This window comes from Centruroides vittatus, unplaced genomic scaffold (genome assembly GCF_030686945.1).
Source record: "Centruroides vittatus isolate TY-2023 unplaced genomic scaffold, ASM3068694v2 contig_2726, whole genome shotgun sequence".
Taxonomy (NCBI): Eukaryota; Metazoa; Arthropoda; class Arachnida; order Scorpiones; family Buthidae; genus Centruroides; species Centruroides vittatus.
The window spans coordinates 571,146-584,764 of record NW_027121735.1 but is presented as its reverse complement, the minus strand read 5'-3'; the positions used below and the strand labels follow the sequence as shown (position 1 = coordinate 584,764).

At 31.7% G+C, this 13,619-nt stretch overlaps 1 protein-coding gene across 1 annotated transcript in view; it reads left to right on the top strand.

Annotated features, from left to right (window-relative positions):
* Positions 1 to 6,565: 6,565 nt before the first annotated feature.
* PolZ1 (DNA polymerase zeta catalytic subunit) overlaps positions 6,566 to 13,619 on the top strand; it is a 100,432-nt gene continuing 93,378 nt past the window's right edge. Inside the window, exon 1 of the mRNA XM_067266323.1 lies at positions 6,566 to 6,647. The gene's annotated coding sequence lies outside the window, so the exon portion shown is untranslated. The remainder of the gene's footprint in view (positions 6,648 to 13,619) is intronic.

Below are 13,619 nucleotides of genomic sequence, written 5' to 3'. Positions count from 1 at the left end.
AGGACCCAATTTTAATTATAATTCTGGATAAATGAAAATTAGAATTACGTTTCAATATTAGAAATATTTTATTTTAAATCACATTTTATATTTACGAGTTGTTTATGCAGAATTGTAAATAAATTACAAAAAAATATATGGGTCAAACTTCCATTCAACTTGGCTTCTGTTTAAAACACACGCATCGTTTGATATAGAGTTTTATGATAGTAAATCGTAAAAAATCAGGTTTAGAACCGAGAATAAATTGTCTATATCTTTAAAATCAATATTAATTACTATAATTGAGAATTCTAAGTATATTATTTACTGTTTTGTAAGTCGAATCCAGTTTTCGGTTATTCACGTTCTTAGAATTTAATCCTAATTAAAAAAGAAGAAAACCTGTTTTTAAAAAAGATGACTGTTAAATGGGTGAATTTCAGTTTTTATGAGTGTTTGGCTGAGAAATTCTACTGTAATTTTATTCTTTAATGCCCGTTTGTTAATATATTGAGTATCTAAACACAGAGAATAAGTTGGGTCCAGGGTCACTGAAGGGTTTGTTTATTTACTGGAAGGGATGGGGCTTGTGTTATAGCTTAGACATTAAACACGTTTTATTTCAATAAACATAATATACACATAAAATCAATAAAACAAGTTAACACTTCTGTGTGTCACAAGTCAGATTGAGAGGGGCCCTTTCAATCCGGCTCGTGACACGCACAACCATCACAATTACTGGTCGGATAACCGAGAAGTGTAAGGCTTCAGCCTACTGCTCTAAGGAATCCAGAATCAAATCTGTGTGGGTGGAAAATTTCTAGGAATTTTTCGGGCCTTCTTTCTCACCACCCGGCCGTTTCATTGTAAGTAGACCTAGCCAAATCCACAGACGACTAGATTAAAAGGCACACTTTTACTTTCCACAGGATGGGGAGTCATAAAATTTCCCTAAAAAAATATATATATCCATTGAAATTATATATTTTTTCCGTGAAGTAGGTAACATTACACCTAAAGTAATTGAATTTATTTATAATTATGACAATGTATATTAATTAATTAATATTTTATTTCCAGCTTTTACATTTAATTTTTAAATAGATTAATAAGTGCCAAGTTACAAGAATGAATCGAGTCCGGATCCTTCAGACGGCTGACTGACAATATAGAGCACGGTCATTAAATTAAATTAAATTATTTTCTAATTGGTAAAGAAATAATTTTATATATTTTTTAAAATTAATTAATTAATTTTACAATTTAATAAAAATTACGTTATATTTTAATTATTTTATACACAAAAATTCGAAATAATAATCGTATTACTGTAAAGTCTAGTACTTTAAGCGCGACTCGCTAAAGGCCAGCATTGTAAAGAGATTTAAAAGGTTTCCACGCTCGTTATAGCCTCCTAAACCCCTCTTGGGAGTTAATTTAGGGCCTCGATGCCTCGAAAAGATCTCATATTGATATTTTTTATCGTGCCACTGAAAATATAGAGCCGGTTCTGTTAGTACCGAAGGATCGATTTTTGTTCTCTAATCGATATTTGAAGGATTTATGAGCGCTCCAACCAATTAAATTTTAGAATATTTTGTATTCTTGACCTAATTTTGTATAAAAACAAACAAAATTATTTAGAGGATTGTCATATTATTGCACTTAAGTGCTACAAAGTAGGCTATCGTTTGATTTAGTAATGTACTGTACTGTATTTTAAGATTAATTGTCTTCTTTAGTGCATAAAATTGTCTAAAATGTTAATCAATCCCATGTTTTTTTCCGTTTATAAATTCAAAAAGTGAAATATTTTCATTATTTTTTAAAGCTTTCATCATGTAATCTTTTATGGTAATATTCGTATCGTGACGTGGCATTAATCTTTTAAAACGTGACTGTTTTGTTTTGAACGTAGAAGAAAATAATGTATCTTTCTGGAAAAAATATATTATGTTTATGAGAAAATTAAACTACTTACTAAATGCATTTAAAAAGAAAAAAATCTCTCATTACATGCTATTTTTGTTTACCCCGTGGGCATTAAGAGGGTCCCTTTTTATAGCAAATCTAGTATGGGTTCGGCCAGATCCACAATGGTGGTAAGGGACGGGACACAACATACCAGAAGGACCGCCTCCTGAAGAATTCCCGAAGTTTTTTAGGATTATGAATTATTTCCCTATTATGAATATACATATATACCCCAAGCACAAGCCATACATATATACCATAAGCACAAGTACGTTTAAGTAAAGTTATAACGAAGCCTACGTTTTTGTAATACATTATTTTCTTATATAGAGGTAATTTAAATTCCATGCGTTATTTTCGTCGTGTTTGCATGCGATACAAAGCCATGTCACCTACGAAACGACCGCCATTTTGTTTCAAAATGGCAAAGGAACTCTCACACGCAGACTGCACATTTACAAAATTTAATATGTAAGAAGATAGAAAAGAATACAATTTAGACTTCCATAACTAAAAAACAATAAGAAAGCAGTTTATATCGATTATTTAAAAAATAAAGCGTTGCATGTAACTGTGATGTACTGTACGTGTGTTGTTTATACAGCGCTGTCGTATAAATTATGAAATTTAAATTGATTAAAAAAAAAAAAAAAAGGGTAAACTGTTCAATACATACAAATTTTCTCTTTCGTAAACAGCTTTTAGAAATAATTACAAAGGTTTTCTGTACAATTAATACAGTCGTATACATCTTTTCACCTTCAAGGTCCTTATGTTTACACTTCACACTTATTCTTTCGTAGTGTTGATTCTAAACATAAAAGAAAAATACGGAACTAATTTGACCACGTCTATATACATTTAAAGTACCGGTTTTAGGCTGCGTGAGGCCCTAAACAAGTTAATTTTGAAGGCCCTATCTAATACTGAGTTCTGGTCTCGATCCAATAATCGAAAGTAATGGAGCGCGACTGAATATCGATGATCTATTTTTATATCTTAGGCCCTAGACAAAACCCACAATTTCTGAGGTCTTTTTTTTGTGTATGTGATATAAAGCCGAATCACAAGATACTTGATATTGTACACGATCTAGAATCTTGGCTAGTTTTGAATTCGAAGTGCTGGACCAAATACAAATATTTATATATACTTGCCTGACGGTCTAAAAGTATGAGGCCCTAGACAAACTACGGATTTAAAGGACCTTTTTGTATATGTTTATATAATATAAACTACAGCAAATATCACACGATACTCGATATTATTCAAGGTCCAGGATATTCAATGGTACAGGATTCTCAGTACTAACAATCAACGAGCACGTATTTGTAAATATCTAACACCCAAAAAACGCGAGGCCCTAGCAAAAGCTTCAAACCACCACCGGTTAAGATCTTCACATAACTCTCTATAAGAAGAATTCTGTATTAATGAATAAATAAATTGATCCTTTTTAAAGTTATTGATTCGTGTTTATATAACACTATATTCTTTATCATTGATGTAAGTTGTCTAAGTGATAAATCGTATCTGGTTCTTATCCTTGACTTGACAAATTTGTAAAGCATGCCACGTAAAATCGTACAGTAGTGTAGGGCCCAATTGAACTCGATATAATAAATCATATTTATTGTATAGATACATCTGTTATACAATAAATTGGGTGTACTTCTAAGGCGGTTTGTTCGTATACGTATTGATTACTAAAGAACAACCGGTAAATTAGCATTTTATATTGGATTTCGTAGTCCCATACCGACAAAATTTGGTACAAGGGCTTAAGGTAAGTTTATAAAATTATCCTGAAAATTTCAAGTCCCTAAATTAAGCCGTTTTCTGGATATTCACCTTAAGCACAGACAAACTGATTGCTTTCTATTACCTCAAAAATTAGTGTGATATATTATTAAGGTGTTATATATAGTTGTATAATAAACTATTATATTTATTACTAAAATACAGATGGTCCAAAATTCAGTTATGTTCCAAGTGTACACTTGTACACGGAATTGTTAAAACGTTGTAAGAAGGGTCCTATTTTAAACGGTTGGTATACAAAAAAGTATTTGAATAAGACGTCAATTTAATCTTTAAATATCTTATAATTTATCTTTTAGGTCTGCCATATGCTTAAATTCTGTAAAAGATCTTCATTTTTATCATCCAAACGATGGATAAAAGGACAACAACCCGATTACAGAACTAGAAATTACTGATATTTTGTATTAAAATTAAACTTTAATCGAATACATTAATCATAAAATATAATTTTATCTGCTTATTATAATTGTATAAGGGAAACTGACCCTTATTTAGATATTGCACAGGTGAAGGAAACCCTGAAACATCCTGGTAATTGGTGCGAACCCGCAACCAATTACCAGGGTTCACTAGGGTTTTACGGGTCTTGGGAACCGGACCATGACTTCAGAAATTTTTCTTCGAGAGAATTTTGTGAGGGAAAATATTTTCTTATAAAAGATTAATTTGGAGCACCTTGTTGATGGAGCCCCAGACAATTGCCCTTTTATGCCCATACGTTTACGCGTGAATATACAGTTGCAATTTATGGCGCAATTTATAAACAATTCTAGGCGTATTACTTCAATAAAACGTTATTAGTTTATTACATAAAATTATGTAAAGGGACACAAGGTCGTCGAGAAAATGGGAGCTGGGGATTTTCCCTCGGATATGAAGAAAATTTAAGAGGCCATGGGAGTTCCCTTATAAATTAATGGTAAAAAAATAATAAATAATAAAGAGACATTCTACTTATTCCATTTATTCGAAAACAAATTGCAAAAGGTGCCCACTCTATCCCGGCCCGTACAAGCTCTCGAGGGGCCCATAATCCGCTGTACCTAGGGGCTTTGCCACACGTGGGCGATCTGCAAAGGGGGATCTTCTAAGGGATATTGGCTCATAATTAGATTACAAACGTGGAGAAAACTCGAAAAATCTCACGTGGTCATCCCGTTGGACAGGCAGAACCTCCGAAACTTCCCGCGTGCATGGCCTTGATCTCGTGACAAATTAATGTAAAAGAAATAGGGAGAAACAATAAAAACTCGTAATTAATCCCTAATCGATGACGATTATAATGATTTCGTCTTCGTTTTAATTTAACTAAGTAAGTTAATTCAACATCATCATCACAAAGTATTTGCCAATATAATCAATGCTTAATTTGGCTTCGAGGTCGATTTGTATGGGTAATTCGGCTCTTATAAACAGATTTTTTTATGTCTTAAATATTATTTTATAGATTAAGAAAATAGTGAATATTCAATATCAGAATTTTATCCTTACTTGTTCAAAAAATAGGCCTATTTATACACAAGACATATGAGTCACGATCATAAACTATGCCACAAAAATAGGTTTCAAGACTCACGAAAAACGATTTTTATGACATTTTTTAGGCATTAATACCTTTTATTGGCTTCTTAATCCCACTTACTTATAGACAAAATTTTTCTATGAGGAAAAGATAAATAATTTAACAGAGGAAACTATCATAAACGTAAAAATCGCGACATTACTCTTCAACCTTTTCGTGTAGCGGAATCCATAACATTACAAAAGAATAGGCAAAGGGGTTCGTGATCTACAGATTGAGAAGTCTGCGACAATTTCATAAATACGCTCCTTAATCGGTTAAGGAATTTTCAGGAATGTATTTTCTTATAAAGTGTGACATGTTTATCAATTGGGTGATTATTTATCTTTAAAAAATTTTTTTTTTTTTTTTTTTTTTTTTTTTTTATTTATTTCGCGCGAGAAACGAGAAAAATGCACCGAGAACAGAACCTGTATTTTAAATAGAAACTTATGACCTTACCACTTTACCTTATCTGCTTACTAAATTCAAAATTATATTCTCAAATACTTTATGAAGGATAAATATCTTTATTTAAACGACACAAAACTGTTTTTTCGAAGCGAAAATAACGGAAAAAAAACGTAAAAAATGCGGCGATGTGTCAATGGACTCCGCGAAAAAAATCATTCTTATTCTCATTTATCAACTTAAAATCATTTTTTTAATCGTTTCCTAACGTCGTAAACACGACCCTGAATAATTAATTAATTTTAAAACCCATTTAAAATCGATTTTTAATCGATTTTTAGCTCAATTTTGCCCTCCACATCGCCTCCGATTTCGATTATTTTCACGTAAAATTTTTCAAAATCATCACATTAAAAAAAATTAATAATAAACTAATTCATTTCTCATAAAACGCGATATAATTAACTCAATTTTGTAGATATTTATCTCAAAAACAAAAAAATTTTAATTTTATATCGAGATTAAAACTACGCCGCCATTTTGCTTTATTTATAATTACTTCAGTATTATTATTATTATTATTATTTTAATACACAATTATCAATTTAAAATAAAATCAAAATTATTTAAATAATTTAATTTTTAAAAAAATTAACACGTAAAAGCCTTTTTTAAAATAAAATATAATAATAATCATGTATATATAAAATAAATAAACAAATAACACCCCCTATCGATCATCTTCAACTTTATTTTTTTTTTGGTTGTGTTTTTTTTTTTTTTTTTACTAATACCGAAAATGGACGATAGATGGCAGTTTGTATTGTTACGGGTCCAGTTGGCAAGTGTCGTGCAGACGATGGAAGAGACGAGTTAAGGCAAGTTTCTTGAAGTAAGTTGCTTCCATAATTAATTAATTAACCGTTATACGTGAAGATAAACCGTACGAAACGTTTACGGTAGCGTTTTTTTATAACCGTAAATGCTTATTTTCGCGATGATCGAAGCTTAAACGTAATTACGCTTCCGCTCTTTAAAGTCGATCGCTGCTAAAGTTTAAATGTTCCTGTTTGCATTTTTATCTCGTAAATGCCATAAACAAATCGTTTTAATTGTGACGAAGTTCGATTTTTTTCTTTTTATTTTGCTTACTGTTTGTTATTATAAGATGTGTTTTTTCAGATTTCACAAAGTCATCATCATCATCACCATTTGCACACTTTGCTAATTTTACATAATTTATATTAGAATGGATTTAATTCTACATAAAATTCCTTAATTTAATGCTTTACATACACCTGCCTTATCTTTCTTTTCTATGTGTTTGCGTCGGTGTCGTCGAATTAAAGGTATTTTAATTAATTACAAATTAACCGGGCGTTCGGGGTGTGGAGCGGAGGGGAAATTGGGGTTTTTCCTTGAACCTGGAGAAAATTTGGAGACTTTCTATTGTTGGGAGGCGTCGGCCTAGGGACACGCCAGCTTTGGAGTGTTGGCATTGTTAAGAAAAAGTAATAGTATTAAAGAGGCGCAGAGAGTAGAAGTGTTGCTGGAAATGGTACATTCCGGCCTGGGGCGTCAGCAATAAGAAAAAAGTGATAGTATTAAGGAGGAGCGGAGTGTGGAGGCAATGGTGGAAACGGTATGTTCCGTGCAACGAGCCTCTTTTGTAAATTTGAAATTAGAAAAAATGATCGGGTGCCGAAAATCAAATTGGTATAGAGGTGCGATGTACCCTCGAGCTGGCTCTGTCCGCCTGTATAAATTAATCTTATTTTTACTAAGAGAAAAAGTCTCGATGGAATCCATTAGTTATTTGGCGTAATAGAAAAAATCCTTAAGATTGCTTTTTATTAATATAGAAACAATTTATTTATTTCGTTTGTTCAAAAAAAAAGGGCAAAACAGACCCACTTTACCCAAGTTGCATATGAGCTCTGGTTGGTCTCGTACGTAATCTTATTTTAATTGTTTTTATCAATTTATAAGTTAAAAATCATTTAATTGGGTTGTTTTACTGTGTTTATGTGATTGATTTGTATAAAAGTATTTTTAGATTTAATTAATTGATAGCTAATCACTCTGTGATTAGTCTTTTATTTGTTTGTTTGTTTTTCTATTTAGAAATTGATGTGTTAGGTGCCGAAACTCGTAATGTGATCATTAAACTTTAATTTCATTTTAATAAATTGTTAATTACTGAATAATGAGCATAGAGATGTGACAAAATGCATTATATATATTACATATTAATTAGAAATAACAAAATATGTGTCAGTTATGGTTTTTGATGGTAAGTTTGTGAAGTTTGTGTGTCATTGTTTCAGTTATATTTGCACAATTTGTCATTCGTTTTAATAATAATAAATCAAAAATATTTGTTTTTGAGTTATGTTAATACTTCATGCTTTGGACTGAGCATGGATTTGCATATTCTTCAAGTATCTATTTATTGATTTTTTGATTTGGTTGGGTTATGGCAGCCGCTTCTATTCTAGAATTTAAATATTGATATTAATGGTTTTATAAGCCTTCGTCGGTAAAAGTTGTAATTGAAATATGCTAGCAAATGTAAGTACAAAGGAAGTACATTAAATGGACATTAAAACACATGCTTCTGGATCATTTAATATAAACATTTTTGCCTATGCTGTTGTCAAGCCAAGTTATTTTGTGAAATGACCTGCATTCACCAGTTGTAGCCCTGATTAAAAGTTAATAAATTTTAAAGCCAGTGGGTAGTGGCCAGAGAGACAATTACCTCTCCTAATTTGAGGTTTTTAATTAATGGATAAGCTGTATTTTGTATTTGTATATTGTTCTTTGTACTGTTCATCATGTTCTCTCTATATTATTAGTATGTTACAAACAGGGTTGACTATTAAAAACAAAAACCTTAATATTTCCAGCAATAAATTATTTAATAATAACATTTTTGACTGTTTTAAACAGTCTTCATCAGTTAAAACAAACTCAAAAAACAAAAGAATGCAGAAAAATAGAACCCAAGCAATACAAATATTTAAAATTCAAATTAATTCCAAAGTAAAAATGCCGTCATGAATTAGAAAATAACAAATTGCGCATGCGCTAAATATCAGGGTTATAACAGCCTTTAAGCGCCTTTATAACAGGGTTGACAAGAAGGGGAATGATGAGGTAAAATTTCTCAGACTTGGACATCATCCCCAATTTGTTTTTTTACGTGCTAATTAACTGTAGAAGAATGGTGCTGAAAATTAGAGTCTGAAGCAGTGTAATTTGAAGAAGAATTTATTCTTTAAATGCCATCTCCATTCTGAAGGCTGGCAATCATCATAGCTATCATAGCTTCTCTTTTGACACTGTTGCTCTGAAAAGTTAGCTGGAACTACACTTATATCATTGTTTCAAGTTGCTCAGCCATGATATTCTTCTACCTTTTATTTTTCCTTGAATTATCACTTGAACAGATTGTACTTGTCTCCTCTTATGATGTGGCTCAGGTACTGGAGTTTTCATCTTTTAATGTTCAATATTGTTTCCTTATTTTTTCCAATTTGTCTTAGTACTTCCACATTGGTAATTTTATCTGCCCACGATATTTTCAATATTCTTCTGTATATCCATGGTTCAAAAGAGTCGCGTTTCTTTACATTGGACTTTTTTAATTTGTCACAGTCCATTGGATGTCTGCAATATCTTGATGAAATGTCCCTTTCAGTTGCAACCCTTTATCAGAAAAATGTGATTTCTTCTTGTTTCTGTGATTGAAAAAGCAACTGACTGAAAGGGACGTTTCGTCAAAATATCACAGACATCCAATGGACTGTGACAATGAGCTAAGAAGCATCACACTTGAAGCTTTCTCTGCTTGCTTCCAAGACCTCCAGAAACATTGGCAATTGTGTATAGATAGCTGAGGGGACTACTTTGACAGGAATTAGGATCATTACTTGGTAATAGCAATTTTCTATTTTTTACGAGCTCTGTCCTGGAACTTTTCTGACAAAGGGTGTACATTATCTCATTTGCATTGAAAGATTTTTACATATAAATTAATCTTTTGTTGTATTTCAGGATACTAATACAAATTTTATTTGAAAGTGTAAATTCTGTTATCCATTTCAATCTTAAAATTTATCATGAAATGCAACTTGGTAATTAAATGCTGTTTTATAGCATATTGTTAATTTAGGCTAAAATCTTTTAATTGCTTTAACTATTTATTGACCTGATATTCTGTGAATTGCAATCCAGAATTCCTGTTCTCTTTTATCATATTTTCTATCGGATTTAATTATACTAAATGCTGACATAATTACATGCTTCCATATTATTAATTTATTGCCATCTACTAATGTTATTCATTACTATTGTTATATATAATGGAATTTTATAAAGTGAAAAAGAGGAAATATTTAAATTTAATTATTCACTAGGAATGAACTGTTTCAATATCAATTTATTGGGCTGCAATTTGAAAAAATTGTAGACTTATAAATTCCCATGTCGTCCATCCATTTTTTCTTAATCTCTAGAACAGAATTAGATAGATGAAATATGAGATCGGATATGGAAATGTTAGGGGTAGGAGGCCTTGATTAACTGTATATGTACTTCTGAAGTTATATTATTTCAATTCAAAACTTTTCTCCTGAAAGCAGATAATAGATGACCAGCCTGACTTGTTAAAGGAAAAGTATGATGTATTATTCAGAGGCAAGATCAGGCATGGCCAACAGTTTTTGCCTCTGGGCTGAATTGGAAAGAAAACTTTTTCACGGGCCGAATGAAATGTTAAAATTAAAAAACATTCAAACAAAACGATTCATTTAAGTAAATAAATGTTTAAATATATTAGTATTATATTTCTAGCAAAGCACACGAATTACTAACTTGTAAGTTAAATTGAATATCACTTGTATATCTTGAATTATCTTGAACTGTCTAACATACATTATTTTATTATAAATATTAATATTTTAAATTTATCATTTTTATTATTCTGGCCAGTGCCGTAACTAGGGCGGTGCCCAGGCACAGGGCGTAGACCCTGGGGGGCACAGAAATGACCTGGACCAAGTTTTGGGGTGTAGTTACAGATGTTCACACTGGATGCATAAAAGGCTACTTACAGCGCTGATTCTGGCACTATCACACAGACAAGTACAAAAGTTGTAAATCTATACAATGGAATTAAAAAAAAAAAAAAACAAAGTATCGTGAATCCGTTCGACCAATTATTGGAAGTTAAGTAGCTAATGTTGAAAGATTAATCGCAAGCCGCATAAATTTATTAAGTGGGCCGTACGTTGGCCATGCCTGGGCAAGACACTACTAGTTTGAGATGGAAAGCATATATTTTAAATTAAATAAAGTAAAAATATCGTTAAAAATTGGAGCCCAGCATTGTGACAATGTCACAATGAATAATTTATTTATTTTATTTTATTTTATTTTATTCTTGCTCAGTTTTAATATTAGTGAATTAGAAGATAGCTGCCGATAGTGGTTTAAACATACGTTGGTAATTTACATAAAATAAAACTACTTTAAATTTCATATAAAAAGTTGTAAAAGACAGTTCTGAAATTCTCATTCAAAATTATTAGTTGAAGTTGCTACCTTTTGTTAGATTCAGTTTCATGTTTTGGTCAGATGCTCTTCTTGTTGCTAATTTGCTGTTTTGAATCCAAAGTTGGAACAAGTTACAGCTATCAGGCTCTGGTTACAGCAAGCAACAGCTGTCAAATTATCATACTATTTTTGGGCTACATTAATTATTATTTACCAATTAATTTGACTAGAGGTAGGCAGATATGACACCATCTCATATTAATTTTAATAATTATAATAAATTCATTTTTAATTTAGAAATTTGAAATTTCTGGAAGAAAAGAATCAGGCCGGAGTGGGACTTGAACCTGCAGCTTCTGCTTTCAGTGCAAATTCATTGCCAATTAGTTCACCCAGACCTCTGTCCAATCTTCACTTCCAGAACTATTAATTTCGATATAATCATATGGGTTGTACATGTGAAATTGAGGGAGGTAGGCGGAAGCCGTGTCTCCCTGTCCACTGTCTCTCTTGTCAGGATAGCTGTTACGTTGGCTTAGCGTTACGCGTTATGCGAGTGGATAGGAGGTGAGATGGGGTCGACGATAAGGCGCAGCAATATTCGAGACACAGAGGAGACCATTTAACAATAAAACAAGATTTATTAAGATTAACAAAGACACCAATACAAAAGCTGACTAAATTCCCTAAGTTGCGTAGGGTTCCGAGAGAGAGCGTACAGTTCAGTTCATACCTCTTAATTCGTTTCGTCGAGTTAGCACTTGATATCCACGAGGTGGAGAGTAGCATCCGAAATAGGCACAGTTTTATATAGTCGCGACTGAGCGCGGAGACGTTCGGACAGTAGGTCCGAGTCGGTAACGACTGGCGATGGCGTTTGTCCGGCAGATGATAAGAGACTCCCCCGAGGAGTGGAAGGAGTGGCTTTTATAAGTTTAGCCTGGGAAATTAGGTCACGTGATCGAAGGTGGATGACGATTTGTGTCATAGGTGTTCCCGGGATTCAAAATATATGACGAATTCGAACGTTAAGTATAAACTTAGGTTGCAAGATGATCCGTTTAAAGCTTAAGAACAAAGGATTGTTGACAGTTATATGGCCGGGACGCATATTTTCTCGTCCAGGGCTGTTTTTAGACAGGATGTTTATATTAGGGGAAAATTCCTAAAACGAATTATTACAAGTTTAATTCTGAGGGAATTCCAGATCTCACATACACATTTGGTTTGGCATTAATTAATTAAAATCGGGTTATGAGTTGTTGTTATAAGCAACAGTTCACCAGAGTACTGTTTAGTTTTTTTTTTTAAACTTACTTAAATATACGGTTTTTATCATATAACTAAAGCTAGCAATTAAGAAGTAAACAATTTATTTCATGGCTGCTTAAATGCTAAAAATAAATATGAATACTCCTGCAGTTTCATTACAGAAATGTATTAGTTAGTGATAAAATAAGAGTTAAAAAAACAAAAGTGGCAGACTAATGATCGGTTTTACTTTCTCAGCTGTTTTGTATATAACACAGGAAAGTATTGTAATTGCGCCAAATTCGTTCCTTCGAGTTTTTAAAATCTTGATATTTTTACCCCTGAATCTAAAAACATCCAAAAGAGCAGGAAAAAACTCCCCATCAGTGCATGTGTGTTGGTTTTTATGTAATTTAATATCTCAGGATGGGGTAATGATTAAGAAACAAATTTTGACATGGTAACTTGTACATAAGGGGCATTGATGCTATTAAGTTTTTGTTGCATAACTTCGACAAAACCAGAAAAGTTATGCAACTGATTGCTAGATTTTTTTAATAGTTACACAATCAAATCACACCATGCTAGACTGCAGCTACAAACACCAGAAATTCAGATGTTTAGGTAATATATTTTAAATTTTCACTAGATTCTACTATATATTTGATAAATATATAATAGAATCTACTTATTTCAATTATGGATGTTATCATCATCTATTGTCATCACGATTAACATGTTTCAAAAGATATGTATAAATTAAAATAACATACTCTCATAAGATTTTGTGTGTTACAGGTTTATAGTTATAGTTATCATGTTTAGGTGATATAAAGTACTGGCATGTCTTACTTCAATTATACTAGCTATTAAAGATGATAATGCAAAAAGAAAAAAGTAGGGAAATAACACTGTATGAATTAATATTAATAGAGTTAATAATCTTCACATTATATATTTGTTAATTGGTTAAAAACATCCTTTTATTGCAAGAGTGAATAAAACTAATAAACTAAAAATTGTAGTCTTATTTATTTATCCTGCTTAATGTTAT